Genomic DNA, 20,050 nt, shown 5'->3' with positions numbered 1-20,050 from the left:
CTGGATGCAACCAATCTTGTGAACATATCAATGCTTCAATTGTTTTCGAGGAGAGTAAGCTTCGATACTCACTAACAACCCTGCTTCCCATGTTAAAAGCTGATTCTGATGCCACGGTCAAAATTGGAATTGATAATATGTCTCGTGCTATTACTAAAAGTGTAGGGTATTTACGAGCTCTCGACTTCCACCACTACAAAATATCAAAATCATCTTCTTGTAACTTTATGACTGGCTCCTTTAGATACTTCTCTACTTCTGATTCAATTTTATGCGTATTCGTTTCTTCTTCGTCTAAAAAAGACAAAGTCACGAAGTCTCTTTCCTTCAATAGAAGTACTACCCGACCCCATAGATTGAGTAATTTTTGGACTGGATGTTGCAGCCGAAGTACCAACATATGAAGTGAACAGCTCTTCAACTGCAACATGAATAGTGGCGGTCTTTGTTGAAACTCTTTTAGAACTGGATTAAAGTGATATGAAAACATATTTAATCATTGCCATCTTGTACCGTGGATCCATAACAACTGCAATGGCCATTAATAAATGACAATCAGCCTAATACTCATCGAATTTCATTTGCATTCCCAAAGTCATCATTTGTAAAAAAAACCTGGACCCTCATCGACACACCTTTTTATAGCATCCATAATGAAAATAATTTCTGGAATAAACTGATTTGCTGTAGGATACTATTCCCTGAAAAAATCTTCGTGCAGTTGTAAAAAACTTTGAGAAACAGATGAACATGTTCAACTTTAGTCCAGTCATCATCACTAGGTATGTATGTGTACATTTTATCACGCGCCGCAAGTTCAGGAAATGCAACTTTAAATTCCAAAGCCGTATCCAACATTTCATAAGTTGAATTCCAGCGCGTGCAGACATCCAACTTCACTATTTTTAGATTTCATATCTAAACGTTGGATTATATCATTCCACGTACTCAGTCTTGAAGGTGACCCCCTTATATATTTAACACTATCTTGTATGTTAGCGATCGTGGAGTCAATTGCTTTCAGCCCTTCTTGCACAATCAAGTTCAGTATGTGGGCACAACATCTGACTTTGAATATTTTACCATCAAAGTATAAATTTTTGGCTGCCTTGAATTAACTACGTAAAAAAGAAACCAAAGTGTCGTTAGAAGAGGTATTATGTAAAGTTATTGAAGAAATTTCCTTTTTGATGCCCCACTCAACAAGACAATTGTAAATACAGTTGGAAATCACCACACCAGCATGAGGAGGAGGAATGTAGAGAAAGTTTATAATATTCTTTTGTAGTTTCCAATCTACATTAACGAAGTGTGCGGTTTATGATAGATATCATTTTCTTCGATTCGATGCCGTCCACATATCTGAAGTCAAACATATTCTTAATACGGATGTTAGAAGTGCTTTCAAGTTTACTTTCTCAATTGCATACATCTTCAGGCACTCTCTTTTCACAGTACGGCGAGAGGCCTTCTCACATCTGAGATTAAGGAATTTACAAAATCCTATAAAAACTTTACTCTCTACCATGCTAAATGGCTTCTCGTTAACTATCACTAATCTTGCAAACCACTCTTTCAGTTTTTCTGGATCATACTTATAAGTGGAGAGTGTAGTTTGAGAGTCATCATTTTTAAAAATGGTTAATGAAAGCAGTTGTTGGACTCCACTCCCCGACGTTATTGGTCTCTTCACACATTTATCAGGATGCCTCTGATAATGAGTTGTAGAAGAACCAGAATACTTACCGTAAAGAGTTTTAAAATACTTTCATCTAACTTTTACCAAACCATCTGGTAGCGTTATCTCATCAAAAAATTTCCATATTACTGATCTTTTTTTTCCTTTTACTGAACTTGAAGTCGTTTTAACTTTGTTTTGTAATATGTCTCCCTCCACGATAGGAGGGGATGTGATTGATGCACCGACACCGAGGGTACTTGCATTTTTCTCAATAATCATCTATAAATCAAAAGATAACAAATGTAAGGTAAGTCAGAGCTTTTACAGGTTGAAGTAATCAATCAATCACATTTTTGTATGTATATAAATATATAGTACAAATAATATTGAGGCCCCTCCATAAACTACAAGACACAAGTGTCTCAAATAGTCCCCTAATAAATAAATCCACCAGGGTACATACATATACATAACTATATATTGTCCCTAATTATTTCAAATTTTGTTTACTAATTGTCTCTAAATATCGCATCTATTCCTACTTGCCTCTATCTAGAGGTGCTAATTGTCTCTATCCCATTCGGTAACATACCATGTACTATCCCCGTACAGATTACATGCGAGCTGAAGTTTTGGTAGCATCTCTCCATATTCTTTAGATATATGTAAAATTCAATACTAATTAGCCACCACATGTAATCCCTTATATATGGATAGAGGAAACCAATTAGTAAAGAACCACATATCCGGAGAAAATATAGGGAGATGCCACTGCAATTCCAACTATATATAAACTGAAAATGAGGACAACCTAAGTACATGGTATGATACCAAACTGTCCAAAATATGACAATTTAGGAATCCATAAAGAACAAGCATTTTCAGTCGAATGACCGTACATGTTCAATATAAATTCCTAAATGGGGGGATACATTGCTAAACCACTAGGTGGCCTAAATACTAATTAATAACATCAGTTAACAAAGAATCATAAGCATAAACATTTAAAGAACAAATATCAAAATATATAAGAAAATGATTGAGATAATGATTTAAAGCACAAATATAGAAATATGAAAACACAAAATGTGCCTAAAAATTTATTAAACAAAAAAAAAAAAAAAGAAAAACGAAATATCTAATGGAACTTCAACTTCTAACAATCTATTGAAAATGTTTTTGCGAAGAATATTAGTGTCAACCTCTAACAATTTATCAATCACTTAAGAGGTGTAAATCTTCGTGCTGAATTACGGATATGTGAGTTCATCCTATTCTGAAAATGGTTGACCATCTCCATTATCTCACACTTATTAAATATCCAGAAAAGGACAATAAATCTGTCTTGAGATATTATCAATTCAAGCTTGCAAATTTTATATATTCATTTCAAATATTCTTTATTTTCTTCATTTTATCCATTTAGTACTACTTTTCTCTGCTATTGCGTGCACCTCAAAATTTTGAGCGGAAATGGTTGGGATGAGAAGTATAACACAGATCACCGACATGATTTCGACAACATTTTGGGGCCGCACTTAGCTGCGCTAGTGAACTGAACTGTGATCTTCTAACTAAATCAAGAGGGCCATGTTTTAAAACCTCGACGGCATGTGATCTGTTTTTGTGGATGGGTGGGTCCAAATTAGCCCAACCCATGATGAGTAAAGGTTTGATTGCAGGGTTTGTGTTGTCGAGCTAGATGAACCGCTTCAACCAGATGGTCGATCTAGTCAGTTCAAACAGTTTCCTTCCAGAAATGGGTTCTTATTGATCCGATCCATTTGGCGGCCCGATTTGATCCAGTTCGTTGCATGTCTTGAAACACCCATGAAATATAAATACAAAAAAAAAAAAAAAAAAAAAAAAAAAAAAAAACTATGTTTCCTAGTATTCATATATAAACAATTCTGTTTCATTGAACAATCTTGACCTTTGATTGGAGAGCACTTGTTTGTTGAAATAGAGCCACTAGATTTTTCATCCATCGCGGTCCTATAAATTTGATAGTCAAATAGCTAAATAAGCAAAATTTTGGCTCATGATGCATTTTTAGCTATCCAATATATTTGATAGTCAAATAAGGAGGACCATATTGCGGAATTTTTAATTTGAAATTTAATTCACATTCCACCTAAGCAAATTTTAAGCTACTTCCAAGTCTCTGCTTATCATCCACTGCACAGTAATGAAGTTTTTGTCTTTGAAGGAGAGAAATTTCGGTTGCTTGTATTCACCCTACCTTATTAAAAGCTACCTTATTAATAGAAGTATTCCCATTCTACTAACCTTTCTTTAATTTTCTTAAAGTTAGGTTGGGTCAATGTGGGAGCAAATGGTTGACAGCACTAGTGAGCCCACTGTGATTCTTATGTGAAATTTATCCCGACCACTCGGTGTGTCATTCCATTTTAGTCCTATGGCCCAAAACTCATCTCATCCCAAATTTGGGAGGACCACATGATTGGAAATAGCATACAAGGTAATACTTATATTCTAATTTGTTTCTCTTTACGTAGCCCACCTAAATCACAAATAAGCATGAGTGTGAGCTCCAGGCTAACTTTATGGTGTCGCATCTAATGGTTGGAGTGGATTTTATATAATTATCATAGTCGGCCTTGTAAAAATCAAGGCGAATGTGGCTTTCTAAATCATGAGTCCGCCTAATATTTTGATTCTAGGCTAAAGTGAGATTAAACATTTAATGTTTAAAGTGAATTTTAGATACACATTGTGGTAGGCCTCACCGAAAATCAAGTGGTTACCTCCTTGTCCAAACTATTCAGACAAGGGAGGGATTGGAACATGTGCTACACAATTTGCACTAGGGCAATGGGTTGGGCTGGACAAGGTAGTTTGGCTATTTATCATTAGCTTGGCCTGGCCTAATCCCGCCCCACTTGGTTATGAGGCCTACATTTCAAGCCCAGGCCCATCCTTTGGGCCAATTCCAGCAATTCAAGCCCTAGCACTCCAGGGTCAGACCACCCATAGGCATAGGATATGAATTACTTGTAACCGAGAGTTAACACTTGCATACATACTGAGGCAGGCCTGACCCCTGGAAACGAGTTGCCTCGTGACCTTCCCTATGGGAAACGTGTGTGGAAGCAATACAGACGACTCCACTCGTCAGGTGGGCCACACCCCACCTATAGGGCTGTATTTTTAGCCCATCCATTCTTCACCTAAGAGTGACCCACTGCTGAGTAAACAAGCCTTTTTCTTCTTTCGTTTTTTTTTTTGTTTGCATGTGGTTATGTTCATGGGTGGGTCTGTCCACCATATTTGCCTCTCAGGTGTCCAACAGACCTTATAGGTTGGTTCTTTCTTAACGGCTTAATGATTAACTAAAAAGGGTGGGGAGTTCTGACTGTAGTCACTCCCTTGAAGAGAGGGTTGCCAACGCGTACCAGATCTACAGGTATGCGATGGACCCGACTCAGTCTAGTCAGGGATTTATAACATTGTAGAGAGGGTTCGGGTCGAATATTTGAGACAGATCTTGACCAGTGAAAACACAGATCACCAATTTGCGGTTGAGATCACACAAAAACACAGATATAAAACCTCAGGGCAGATCTGAAATTTCAAGCAGGGCAATAAGCTCATTAAACAGAGAGAGAGAGAGAGAGAGAGAGAGAGAGAGAGTATCGATCTCTTCCAGGCTTCCAGGATCCAGCCTCCAAGCTCCAGCAAATGGTAGGAATCGTCGGATACTTGGATCCGATTTGGGAAGGAGAAATGGAGAATGGGAAGCAGAGGAAAAGGAAAAACTAAAAAGGGGATCTGGTCCTTGGATTTGGGAAGGAGAATGAGAAGAAGAGGAAAGGGGAAAAAAATTGGAGAAGGGCGTTCGGTCGAGCAGCGCTGGATTAGGGTAGGGAATTAGGGATTTTATTTTTTAGTTTTATAGGCAGCAGGTAGAGTCAGTTGAGTTCGAGTCGAGTCGAGCCTGAGTCGAGTCGAGCAATTTGGTGCTCGAACTCGGCTCATTTTTTAAGTCAAGCTCCCTAGTGTGACTCGACTTGACTCGTCCCACTGAGTCGAGGCGAGTTTTTTTCGAGTCAAGTCGATCAAGTTTCTCGAGCTGACTCGACTCATGACTAGGCCTACATCTAAGCTTACTCATGCAAGGGAGAGGGGTGGGATATACTTGCTGAAAGAGGATGATGATATAAATGCTAAAGTGGTCAGTCTTGCAAGGAAGGTGGAGGCCATGAAATTTAAGAAGGATAAGGCTAAGGAAGTTGTTTGCGGTATCTGTGCTTGCAACATACATACAACTGAAAATTACCCAATGATACCTACTTTTTAAGAAGCACTGAACGAGCAATTGAATGCCGTGAACAACTACTGGGCTTACCACTTGCCTGTGGAGTTAGAACATAGAGCCTACTGGGCTATAAAAAATATGAACTTTAACTTGGACAATACTGGCTCGCTATGCAAACTTCAGTTGAATGAACGTGAAGAAATTCGAAATAATGCAACGAGAACTCGAGAATTTACAAGGACAAGATGGGTGTTTTATGACCAATACATTCTTCAGAAATCATTCACACCAGGTCAGAAAGTCCTCTTGTACAATTCTCAGTTACATCTCTTTCCGGGCAAACTCCGATCTCGTTGGATCGGCCCTTTCACTATTACTAATGTCTATTCTCATGGGGCTGTCAAGATTTAAAATCCAAACAATGACAATGAATTCAAAGTAAATGGACATCGCTTAAAGCCATTTGTTGAGAAATTTGATTCAGATGACATGTCCATACCTCTGACTGATCCTGTGTACCAGGATTAATCTCCTAGTCTGATGGAGCTATAGGTAGATTTATCGCTTTCATAGGACTAGGGTAATTTGCTTCTACTGTTTAGGATAGTCTACTTATATTTTGTTGAGTGTTATTTGTGCTAACCCATCTTTGCATTGAGATCATTGAAAGAAATAGCCTCAGGATTCCTTCTTCAGGTATTACCGTTCCATCACTTCCCTCTTCTTGTCATTGTCTCTTTTGCAACACATGCTTAATTCATTTACATCGAGGATAATGTAGATTTTTCAGTTGGGGATGGGAGATGAGGTAACCTAATCAGTATTTTCTCAGTTTTGAGCAATTTTTTTTTTAAATTTCAATGTTTTAAGTTGAAATCTGTTTAGGAAGCAATGAATGGTGTACTTAAGAGTGCTTTGGGTATGATAAGATAGAGATTGAATTTTGAATTGCTCGAGTCTAATCATTTATGTAATTTATCACCTAAATTCTTGCGCTTAATTGATTAAGAAGTAATTTGAATATCATGTTAATCTAAATCACAAAACGCATTCAATTTGTCTTCTGTAAGACATACTAGAATTTCTAATTGTTAGTATGTGAATCATTGATAGATGGTGAGAATCAAGTCTGAAGAAGTCTATCCACCTTAAAAGAAGAAAAGAACCAGTTAAAAAATAGGAGATCGACAAAGAGGTCATGAAAAAGAATGAAAAGAATGAAAAATTTAGAAAAGAATGCAAAAATTTAGAAAAGAATGAATAAAAACTGACCGTCGATATAAAATAAAAAACCTGAAAAAGAAGGAAAAGGGGATAAGTTTGAAATCAGTACCTGAGTTTCAAACTGATCTTGAAGTGATGAGCATGGCTAACATGATGAATTGATAGTATTCGTATAGGAAGTAAGTTGATTTTCACTAAGCACATTGAAAAACTTGATATACAAATTATTGATTGGTTTCTTATGTGATTTGGTTCTAGGTTTTCAAAATCTCACTTTTACATCTTATTTCTACCCTTTCATACTTGAGTGCACACAAGACTATTTTTCTGAAAAAGATTTCTGACATTAAGCATTGAGATTTATTTTACGCATACTTTGCTCGAGACTAGCAAAATGCTGGTTGGGAATTGTGTTGAGGGTCAAATATTACATATTGAACCCTATTTATATCTTGGTTTTATGAACATGATACTGCTCAATGTCTTATTTTACTCATGTTTGTGTTGCAAGGTGAATTGAAGAGCTTGGATTGGAAAAGGTACTAAAGCATGGATTTGTCGCTCAAAAATCACCAATGCAAAGAATGGATCTTATGAGATAAAGATTGAAGATTTCAAGGTCCCAAGATTCAAGGAAACTAAGTGGAGAAGGAACGAAGCCGAAAGAACAAGTGCAAAATACACATTGACTGTGTCATCGAGCACCGTTCAATGACATCAAGGATACATTCGATGACATCGAATATAGGCTGATGACATTGAATGTATACAGGCTAATGACATTGAATGTATGAAGGAAAATTGAGTTAGTCGCTGGAAAAATTGAAGATGTTTTTTGATAACTCAAGAACTTATTCGATAACTCAAAGTTTTGCTCGATGACATCGAAGACCAGCTCGATGACATCGAATTTTCTGTGCAATTTCGGCAAAACTCGCTGGACATATTGGGCACCATTTTCAATTACTCGAAGCATTCCTCGATGACAACGAAGATCTATTTGAGGACATTGAAGGTCTCTTCGATGACATCGAATTTATTGAAGAAATTGGAATAACTCTCTGGACTATTTTGGACACATTATTGATTCCCCAGATAATGTTCGATTACATCGAAGGCCTCTTCGATGACATCGAAGGTAGGTTCGTTGACATAAAAGGTCGCAGAGTCCGGATAAAGCTACAAAAGCGTGGAAAAAACACGTATAAAAGACACTTTTGATGACATCAAAGCCTGTTCGATGTCATCAAACGAATCGCGCAAAGTTACATAGAGTGAATAAATTTGAGGCAGTTTTCAGATTTTTCCAAAAAGGTACGAAAGGAGGTGTTACACAACTATAAATAAGAGTCCTCAGGGCATCCCTAGGCATCAATCTATCTAATCAATCTAAGGTTTGGATGAGTGAAGCACAAGGGTGGAGAGCCATCGCCAATCGTTTTTCTTCTTTCTACCTTAGTTTTTCATGCTTACTTCTAGGGTTTTATTTCCAATCATGTCTATGGTTGGCTAAACCTCTTAGCTAGGCTAGCTAAGAGGTGAAGCTTATAGTATGATGAGATATTTTTTATTGCTTTGATTCATATTTATGTTGAACTCTCTTTGATTCTAGTTTGATATTTAAGAAATACTTTCAGTTTTTAATGGTTTGTTGTGACTCAAATTACAATAGATCTGCGATAGCTTTGAGTATGTTCTTTTCATGTATTGAGATTGAGTAATTAGGAAATCCTGTTGTTCATCATCATCCCTTGGGCATGGTTGGATGATGGAATCCCTTCTAATCTTCATGATTCTCTTATGTTTGGTTATGAGATTAGTATATCCTATTGTGAGCCATTGTCTCCTGGGCATGGTTTTGTGATGGAATCATTTCCAGTTCTCATAACTCTCATCCATTGAGAATTAGGTTAAAGGAAGTTCAAATTTGGTTTTACTGAGATATCTTTCAATTGGATAAGATAGGACTCTGATTCCAGTTGTGTCCTTGGATCAAGCATAGATCTCCTTGATCTCTACATGTGGATCCTTGGAAACCTAAGTTCCCAACTTTGAATTTACAAGTTTTAGTAAAATAATTCACAATTACTCTCCCTTAATTTCTAGATTTAGATTTGCATCTTCTTCTAGTTCTACTTCTAGTTGCTTTCAGAATACTCACGAGATTAGTCATTGTGGATTCGACCTCAGTCTCACGAAGATTATTACTGGATCGTGACCTACACTTGGGGTTGTGAACACACACCACAAAAATCAGTGGGTATAGAGACGCCCACCATTAAAAACTTCCCACTTTTCTCTATCATGGGGTCCACTCAAGCCTTACATCTGACTTATTCTTTGGATCATGCCTTAAAACAATCTCTCCAAATGGATGAATAGTGTGGATACAAAACATACATCATGGTGGGCCCCACAGAAATTGGTGACGTCACTTCCGTAGGAAGTCCCGTAATTCAAAACACCTCCTAAACTTTGCATTTCCATAGGATTATTAGTCTCCCCAAAATCCAACAGTGGTATTCAGAAGTGACTTGAGGCTAGCTCGAAGTCCATGTGGGATTAGGACAATCCCTTGCCCAGGCACCATACCTAAGTAATACCTTCAAACCCAGCAACTCAGCTATTCCCAAACGGGTTTTTATTTCAAACCCGGGATTTGGAAATCCCACTCCCATTGAAACCCTCTTACTCCTATACGTCAAACACCCCATTAGGTTTGCCAAGATAAATGGTATCTAAACTCTAAAGATGGCTTGAGATCATCATTTTTGTAGAGATCTTGGAATGCTCATTAGAGTGAAGAATCACCAAGAAGAGAGTATGAATCTCATTGAGATAGAGCTTAAGAGGTTTGGTAGATCTTGAGATGTACTAAGGTCTCTAAAATGCCAAAATATATCATTTCCACAAAGAGCTGGTTGCTAGAATTATAAGAAAGAAATTCCAATGGATCTATAACGCCTAGTCTTCGGTCGCACCGAGTGTATGTTCGATCGCACTAAAGTATGTTTAGTCGCAACGAATTGAAGTTCAGTTGAACAGAATTAGGCAAGAAAGCTGCTAGACAAATTTGGGTCATTTTGTTCACACCGAAGTGGTCTTCGATTGCATAGAACATGGTATTTAGTAGGACGAAAGGTGACACTTGGTTGCAACCGAATTACTTGAAATTCTACCTCAGCTTACAGTCTTGTTTTAGTCATTTTTTGGTCGGACCAAATGTTGGTTCGGTGAGATCTAATGTTGCTAAAATTGTGTAGTTTTTCCAGTAACACATGACCTCTAAAGGCAATCTAAGGATGACCAATTTAGGCTCATATGGCTTAAGGGATGATCAATAACGATTTTACCAATTAGGTTTATGATCATCTAAAGGTTTAGGTTGTTTTGTGTCAAGAGTAAGGGTCATAAAGGCACCATGTTTTATCTGTTCTTTGCTCTTTGATGCTCCACCTTAACTTGTGTCTTCGGTCTTAAGCTTTCAATGGCTCAACTGAATACATGACATAAGGACTCACATGATTAAAAAGTAGGGTGTATAAATTAGTATATTAACAATCTCCCCCTTTGTAATTATGTGACAAAAACCTACATAAGACCATGTCATGGTTCATACCAATGACATACTAAAACAACATAAAATATTACATGTCAAATTACAAATGATTTATAACTCGATACAAACAAGACATGTAACACTTGCGATGCTCGCTGATATTTTCTCCCCCTATCTCATCAATCCTTGCAACAACAAACAAACCCTATAAGACAGAATTCATTATTTTGGTGGGACTTGATCTTTCTCCCTCTTTTTGTCAGTACTTGACAAAGAGTTAGTTCCAATATATATACCAATAAAAACATAATATGAAATAACTCTTATAGGTCATAGATTTATCAATTATAACGCACATACTACCAAGGGTTAAAGGGTACATATGATCATTAAAAATCATGGAGCATGCTAATTATGGTCATTCAAAAGATATACCAATTAAAATAGGAATGACCAATGATAGTCTAAGATAAAAATATGTGATATTAAAATTTAGCAACTTTAAAACTTAAATTATCAAGACGAATGAGGCTTAATCCACGAATTTAACAATTTATCCCAAAGAGACCTTATAAGGTCACCTTTCTGAGGTGTTATAGTCTCTCAAATCTCTAGGGATGAATATTGTGGTGTAGGTCGTTAAGATACGTAAGTGACTAAGGTCTTTAATAATACAGGAGTCTTTTGAAGCATATTTGGATTACTTCATATCATCCTATGTTGTCGCCATAGCCTTGCCTTTGAATCTTGTTTTACTAGGGCAATTGGAGGCAAGATGTCTATAACCCTCATAGTTGCAACATTGAATTGACTTAGGTTGTTTTACATATCTTTCCTTATGTTTCTCAACTATCTTGTCCTCTCGTCACAACTCTTCTCTTTACTCAATTTGAGAAATTTCTTAAATTTTCTTCGAATTCCTTATCCTGTTCACCATCATCACTATCACTTTTAGATTTAACTGTCTTAAGCCTATTTGAATGCCTATGAGATGTTTTGAGAATGATAAGTTTCTTTACTCTAGAGAGGGTCTTAAAGTGTAGTTCATATGTTTGTAAGGAAACTAAGAGTTCTTTTACTTTCATCCCATCTATGTTCTTATACTCTTCTATTGAGGCTATCTTGGGAGTGAACTTATCCGGTAGGGATCTAAGTAAAATTGCGATAGAATCGTTGTTTACCGAAGTATGGATATATGACCAAATGTCCTAGAGGGGTGGGGGGTTGAATAGGACTTTTAAAATTTTACTTCTTCTTAACTAAAAATTCTACCAATTTTGACATGAGTTAAGAAGACAGCAAGAATAGTGAGAAATTACTACTGCATTATATCAAACATATATTGCGCATAATTTAAGCATTCAATCAATCAATATATATATATATATAGGTACAAATAATCATCATAAACACAACAATATATAATGGTTCGACTATGTGCCTACTCCACTCCCGGTTAGCACACTCCTCCTTGAAGTGTGCCAGATTTTACTATCAAATGGTTTTAAATCAAGTTAACCATCAACCTTCACAACTTATATAAGGTTAACTAAGGAGCCTACGCAAGGCAACCTTAAATGCCTACACAAGGTGACACATCATACACAAGGACATAGAAAGGAGCTTACACAAGGCAACCTATCCCTACACAAGGATAACGTATTCTCCCTTCAGAGGCCTGTGAAGGTCTTAATATGTTAACCATTGAGTATCAGTCCTACACAAGGAAAGATCTTCAGGGTCACTAGACTCTGGTGACTTGCTTTAAGTAGATGAGCCCCATTCATGACACATGCTGAAGGTGATCTTCATTGTTGATGGAGGTCTTCAACTTTCTTAATCCGCAACAATTGTAGATGCTTCCTATACAAGTCGCCAGAGTTTGGTCAAGGTATCTTATGGAATCTTCTATATTAAATGTTGGTCTTTAAGTGATGAAGAGATTTCAGGATATTTACCATTCAAGTGATTTTAGCTTAATAAATTGTCTTTAAGATATTGCTGAAAGTTCTTTGAACGGTGAAGTTTATTCTTCAATCCAATCTATTGATTTCTCAATGATTACATTTAAGAGTGGATTAGAAGATGAACTCCAATGAGAAAGGAGATTTAAGATAGAGGGTAGATCAAGTAGCAATAATCTCTTAAATCTCACTCTCATTCTCCCTCCGGAACCTAAGAAGCAAGCCTCTATAAATAGGCAATACAGTTCAAATGGTAAAAACAAATGGGTAGAAATCTATCTGCGTTCGATGTCATCGAAGTCCGTTTGATGTCATAGAAGTTTCCTTCGATGATTCGAACAGACTCCAATCTCATTGAGTTTCTCTTACCAAGAGGACTAAGAGGATACTGAGAGAGTTTATATAATTCTAACATCGATGTCATCGAGACTGCATTATCCTTCCTTGATGACATCGAGGTTTGAAATTTGATGTCATCGAAAGGAGTATGATGCCATTGAATAAATCATGATTTTCCTTTAAAACTCACTGAACCTTTTATGCTAATATTTCGATGTCATCGAAGTTTGAATTTTGATGACATTGAATGGGTCTCGATTCCATTAAATAATTCCAGAGATATATAGAATGGTTGCTGGACATATTCAAGCATAAGGTCGATGTCACGAACAGAACATGTCTCGATGTCATCGATAGTTGCAGAAAAGACATGTGAGTTTTCAACTGTTCTTGTAACTAGGTTTTTTATTTTCTAACTTATCAAAGCTATTTTCCTAGATGATTTTAGGATAGATTAGAGCAATTTTAAAGGAGATTATTACCTGTGGTGTTTTGGTCATGGGATGTGAGGTTTATCACCTTTTGGAGACTTTTGCACATATCCACTTATTGATTCTTTCAGCTTGTAGTCTTCATATGGGGCTCACCGGACTCTATGACTCTTGTGTCACGATAATTGACAAACCAGGGCACTTTTAATCTCCCCCTTTATCAATTACATGACAAAAACACTTAGAGCACTAAACTAATTTGTGTGTACAACCATATTACACAATTTTACAAAGTCCTAAAATGAAAACAACTTTAAAACTTTATTGCTAGCTCCTCTTTCAACCTGCATCACCATTTGCTTAAACAACAATCATTAAATGACAATGTTAGGTATTGTTTTCCCCCTTTTTATTAGTCATTGGCAAAGGGTTAGTGTTTTTAGAGAGCAATATCGTAACTGAAGTTTTGAATTCATACATCTTTGAGGAATAGTTTTTGTAAGAGCAAGTATGAAAACAAACGAAACTCTACAGCTTCCAAGCCTATAAAGGGTCCAAGAAATAATATTTGCAAGTATTTGTTAGATTTTTAAACTCCCACGATGCAAGTATATATAATTATCATGCAGCATACTAGCATAAGCAATCATTTGTAAACCCTAGCATCATGTATCTGAATGTATGCAACATATGTGCCATATAAGGAGATATCATCATTCATTCCACAAAAAGGCTACTCCAAACATGAGTAGCAACCATTAGCCAGAAGCCCTTATGGGCTTAATCATCCAAAATTTAATGTCCCAAGCATGGGCAATAATATCCAAAATGAAACGTCCCAACTAGGGACACCAAGATCTAATCAGTAAAAATTCAGCCAGAATACACACAAACTAGGATATTCAAAAATATACATGCACCCTAGCTAACAAATCAACATCTGTATGCAGTGTGAGAGGAGCTATGGAGTAGATGCGGTATGCGCGGTGCAACATCATCATGGCGACATGTGAGAAGATCTACAATATGTTGAGTAGTGCGTTGTATGCCTTCTATTATCTACTCCATGTCTGTGAGTCGGGACTCAGTCTAGCCCATCCGATCTTCTAAGCTCTGCTGGCCTCAAAGAATCATCTCGATCCTATCCTGATGTCGGCGATGCCAATGAGACTGTGCTAAGTCAAGGGTCGTCGGGATAGTAAATGGAGCTGGCACATCCTCCTCAGTTGGGATGTCAGTTGGTGCAATAGTGTTAGCCGCTTCAGGATCATGATGTTAAGAGTCAGCTTCTGAATGGGCAAACTTCATATGTTTGATATTTATAGTTTTTTGAACTTAGGAGGCGGTAGAGGACAATCATTGATGGGTAGAAGTCCACATTCCAGAGACAATCGACATATAAAATGTGGGAATGGAAGGTATATAGGTTGAGTTCCATGAACGGTAAGAGCAAGCTAATGGACTATGAGAGATGGGAGACACAGCTTGGTTTCATGTATGATAGAATATAAGATAACAACTATGAAGGGAGTCATGTCCACTTGATTTGTACCACGAGGATATATGTTTGTGGTAAAAATGGCATGGAGTACTCTGAAATTGAAGGGCATGTGTTCTGTTTTTAAAGCATTCCATTCATGCCATGCAACGTCCTAACCTTTGCATAAAAAAATTTGTGATAGACAAGTGCACAAGTGGAGAATTAATGTTGATGTTGCACAGACCAACAGGTGAGCATGCAATCCTAAGAAAGTTTGCAATCCAGTTTGGTGTGATGACTGTGGTTGTGTCCCCAATTGTGATGATCACGGAAGGAGGATCGCTAACATTGGAATGTCAATAGGCTAGAAACTGATAGACCATCTCGATTCTTATTTCTCCCCTAAATTACAAGATTTTCTCCCACCTAACTAAGGTCAGAAGGATTTCAATCCCATAAGGTTGAATGCAGTTGGTATCAACCTATCGTGTCATAATAATTTTCCGGCCTTGATATTTTTTAAGAAGATTTCCGCTGGGTGGTGGAACTACCAAGGGGGGTATGTTTGGTTGAGGAATTTCATGAGTTGGAGTTCTCTGTTGTTCAGCAGGAGATGATGGAGTGGGGGATTCTACAGAGGTCCTAGGTCGAGGTTATCACACCCCAGACTCGGAAACCGGGCTCATAAAATTCCTGATCACCGAATCCGGGGTCGACAACCTCCGTAGTACCCCATTCTCGGCTCCCAGTGCCTATACGCCAGATTCTGATCCTGGGATCCTACAAGGAGAATTTTTCAACGTACATTTATCTCGTAAGACGCATAATCACAAGTTTACCCAAATCACAAAGGCATCATCATCATCCCATATCCACTAATATAAATAGTTGAATACAGTACTGAAAGGAAAATATAAGGTAAATGATAAAAACTCCAGAAGCTCTGCTGCACTCTCTTACCTCAGCTCGGTCACTTCCTATCGTCACCTGCACACATCTATCGTGCATAAGCTTATAGAAAGCTTAAAGGGTGGTGTACGTGTGTGCGCAAGATAAGTGCTAAGCACACAAATCACAAAGGCAATATTATTATCACATATCCACTAATATAAACAGTTGAATACAGTGCTAAAAGGGAAATACAAGGTAAATGACAAAAACTCCAAAAGCTCTACTGCATGCTCTTGCCTCAACTCGGTCGTGTCTTATCATCACCTACATGCATCTATCGTGCATAAGCTTATAGAAAGCTTCGAGGGTGGTGTATATGTGTGCACAAGACAATTGTCAAGCACACAAATATTAGCGTAAGCGAAATACTGGCAATGCTATAAGTCATTCAATATCAGAGTAATGCAGAAACATGCCTGTAAGTCTATAAGTACTATCAGCCTTATCCATGTTATGCGATGCGAAAACATAATAAGCCAATATCATATACTGAGGAAGCAATATAGATCATCTATGTAATACGGAGAAAAAGTAAGCTAAATATCATATACTGAGGATGCAATGCAATATACAAATCTTAACGAGTCTACGAATATTAACAGTCTCATCTAGGCCATACAAATGCAAAAACATAACAACCCAAATGCCATATATCGCGGATGTAATGCAATGTGCAGATCCTGGCGAGTCCATAATACCATCAACCTCATTCAGAATATGTAATACATGAGCATAGTAAACCAAATACTATGTGTTGAGAATGCAATGCAATATGTGGTGCGAATGAAATGACTAAGCTAGAGCGTGAAGTCGGGATTATAGTACCTAGTATCTCAAGCTGTGAGGTCCATCATAAGGGACTTCTATCCAAACTAGTCTCATACCTAAATTTAGATAGCTAAACTCAATGTGGTAGACTCCTGATCTCAGGTTAGTCGCACGCCTCACCAAAATCCTGGCCATTATGAAGGTACACATATTAAATTAGTTACGCACCACCAGCCCGAGTGGATAGTGAATGAATGAATGAATGAGTAAAATGCTGAGTATGCAATTCTTGCTTAATAAGTCTACATATCATTATCATAAATATCATTATCGTACATCACCAAGGTTTACTACACTCTACGCCACCTGCCGCCCCATTAAGTGGACAACTGGGTTAGTGGAAGAGACCTCACTATCCGCATGCCAATATCGGGCCTGACTCATCGATAGTAGACACATTTATGAGCTAGTTAAATACAACCTAACATTGCCTATTTCCTCAGGTGAGTAAGGCCACACCCCCTCTCAACCGACCATGACACAGTGGGAGATGTGGCCTACTAGTATACGGCCCTCATGCGCTAATATATCTCCACTCGGTCTAGACGTTGGGGCATCCTCTGGTACCAAGAGGGTTTAGGGACTTTCACCCATGGACATCTATGACACCCCATATAGAAAATATTTTCGGTATCCCATCTGGACATCCATGATATGCCTGTGGAGTCTACGACCCTGATGTCACTAGGGCGTACGGTGGTCATATCACAAAATGTGACATGTATGAATCATACCATCCAGTCATGCATCAAACCTGCGCGTATCGCGCCCTCATATGGGGCAACTCCGCCTATCAGGGAGTCCCATAAACAACCTGCCCAATGGCATATGCAATAGTCAACTGCATCTCTTGTCAAACATGCAGATAATGCATATGGGCATGTAACATGATCCTATGCATGATTACCGATCATAATAGTGATTGATCTCACACAGTCACAATGGGCCTCTCATATCGCAATGGGACTCATCTAGTCACAATAGGCCTCATACCATCACAACATAATGGTCCTCACACATCGCAATGGGCCTCATACATTCACAATAGGCCTCACACCATCACAATACAATGGTCCCCACACATCATAATGGTCCTCGTACATGCACAATAGGCCTTATACCATCACAATGGGCCTTACATGGTCACGATGGGCTTCATACAATCACAATGGGCCTCACACAGTTACAATGGGCCTCAGGTAATCACAATAGGCTTCACATGGTCACGATGGGCCTCATAAATCACAATGTTATGCTAACACATACTCAGTGCGTATACTAACATAGTCATAATCGATGATCGGCCTATATATATGGCAGGGTACATAAAAGGATAGCAGATCCAATCCATGAGGATCGGTCCTCGGCAGTGAATATTCCAAATCGGATTACATAGATCCCTCCATCTACGGTGATGCCGTACTCTCCTCATGTTAAGGTTGGGCCTAGGTGGCCTACCTATATTACTATGGATCTGAAGAGGGCTTCTTTCGCCATACTATCATATGGCTCGGTAGATGCCCTAGGGGCCCAAATAAGTCCTAGATGAACTTCAAGATTAAAAGGAAATAATCCTACGAGCAACCAATGGGGGCCCAACGTTATGGGTTAACCCAATATGAATAGGTGGGTCATGCAAACATCAATGGGGCCCAATGATTAGGGTCAACCCACTTAAAGAATGATGAGAATAGGCCTAATAATGGCCTAAGGGAAGGTCACTATGTGGACATTTAACCATCATTGCCCATCAATGTGGATATTTAACCAACATTGCTCCCAAGGAGTGGCCCACATAGAGCCTAACATATGATGGTGCCATGGCTTCACACAAGGGCCTAATACACATCCCATTGGGCCATACATAAGGGCCTCATACACAACATAATAGGCTTCACATAAAGGGTTGAAGGTAAACCACGATGGGCCTTACTTATGGGTCACATGTGCATCATATGGACCTCACTCATGGGCCTCACATATATCACTTTGGGCCTTACCAAATGGACCTCATACACCACATCGGGCCTCATCATATGAGCCTCAAATACATCTCATTGGTTCTCATTAAATGGGCTGTAAATACATCTCATTGAGCCTCATTCAAAGGCCATAAATACATCACATGGGTCTGATTTCTGGGCCTCAAATACTACATAATGAGCCTCATACAACAGGTGGGCCTCATATATATTAAGTGGGCCAAATGGGGCAGCCCATGGTTTAGCAAAACAGATGGACGGCGTGATTGAAACATATTCATCATGGTGTGCCCCACATGCCGATGGGTGGCATGGTGAATACATACATCACGGCAGGTTCCCACACCACCCTAGATAGATGGACAGCTAGAGAACCACATACATTCAAGTGGGGTTCACGTCCTCAAGTGGATGGACGGTTGGATATAACAATACATCATGGTGACCTCACGCCACTCGTCCAAATGGACGGGTGGATATAGAGCATATACATCAAGGTGGGTCCCACTTACCATGGATGGAACGGATATACAACACATCATTATGGTGGGTCCCATCCCACACGTGCAACACGTGTGGGGTGGGCCCCACGTAAGCTGAAATGGATGGACGGTGTGCATAAACACATACATTATAGTTGGATCCATTCCACCGTCCAGGGCAGATGGACATAGTGGATATAGAATAAATGCATTAAGGTGGGTCTAACCTGTCACACATGTGGGGTCGGGCCACGTCCAGCTAGGTGGACGGATGGTGTTACACACACATCATAATTTGTCCCACCATCGGACGAACGATTGGGATATAACCCATACCTCGTGATTGGGGTCCACACGTCCCAAAAGATGGATGACTGAGATCATGCGGGACCCACAGAACTTGCTGACATCATGACAACAATTGTGCTACTTGTTAGCCACAGATGGACGGTTAGATGAAGCGCATGCATCATGGGGTCCACGTCCAGTATCTGGACAGCATGGATAGAACATTCACATCACGGTGGATCCCACCGTCCTTGCTGGATGGTGAGGATTCCACGTGTGCAAGAGGTAGGCCCCATGGATGGATGGCTGAGGTGAACACATACCTCTGGGCGGGACCCACATAACTTGCAGACGTGTATCAGTAGTGGGACCCACCATCCTGTGATATGGATGACAGGGATATAAAATACATATATCAGAGGTGGGCCCCCACCCCACACGTACTACACGTGTGGGTGGGTCCCACCTGTCAGAAAAATAGACGGTATGGATATAACTCATACCTCATGAGCTGACCCACCATCCAGAGTTCTAGACAGTGTGGATCTGCAACACGTACACC

The sequence above is a fragment of the Magnolia sinica genome, chromosome 7 (assembly GCF_029962835.1).
Source record: "Magnolia sinica isolate HGM2019 chromosome 7, MsV1, whole genome shotgun sequence".
In the NCBI taxonomy this organism is placed as follows: domain Eukaryota; kingdom Viridiplantae; phylum Streptophyta; class Magnoliopsida; order Magnoliales; family Magnoliaceae; genus Magnolia; species Magnolia sinica.
Note: the sequence above shows the minus strand (reverse complement) of the source record.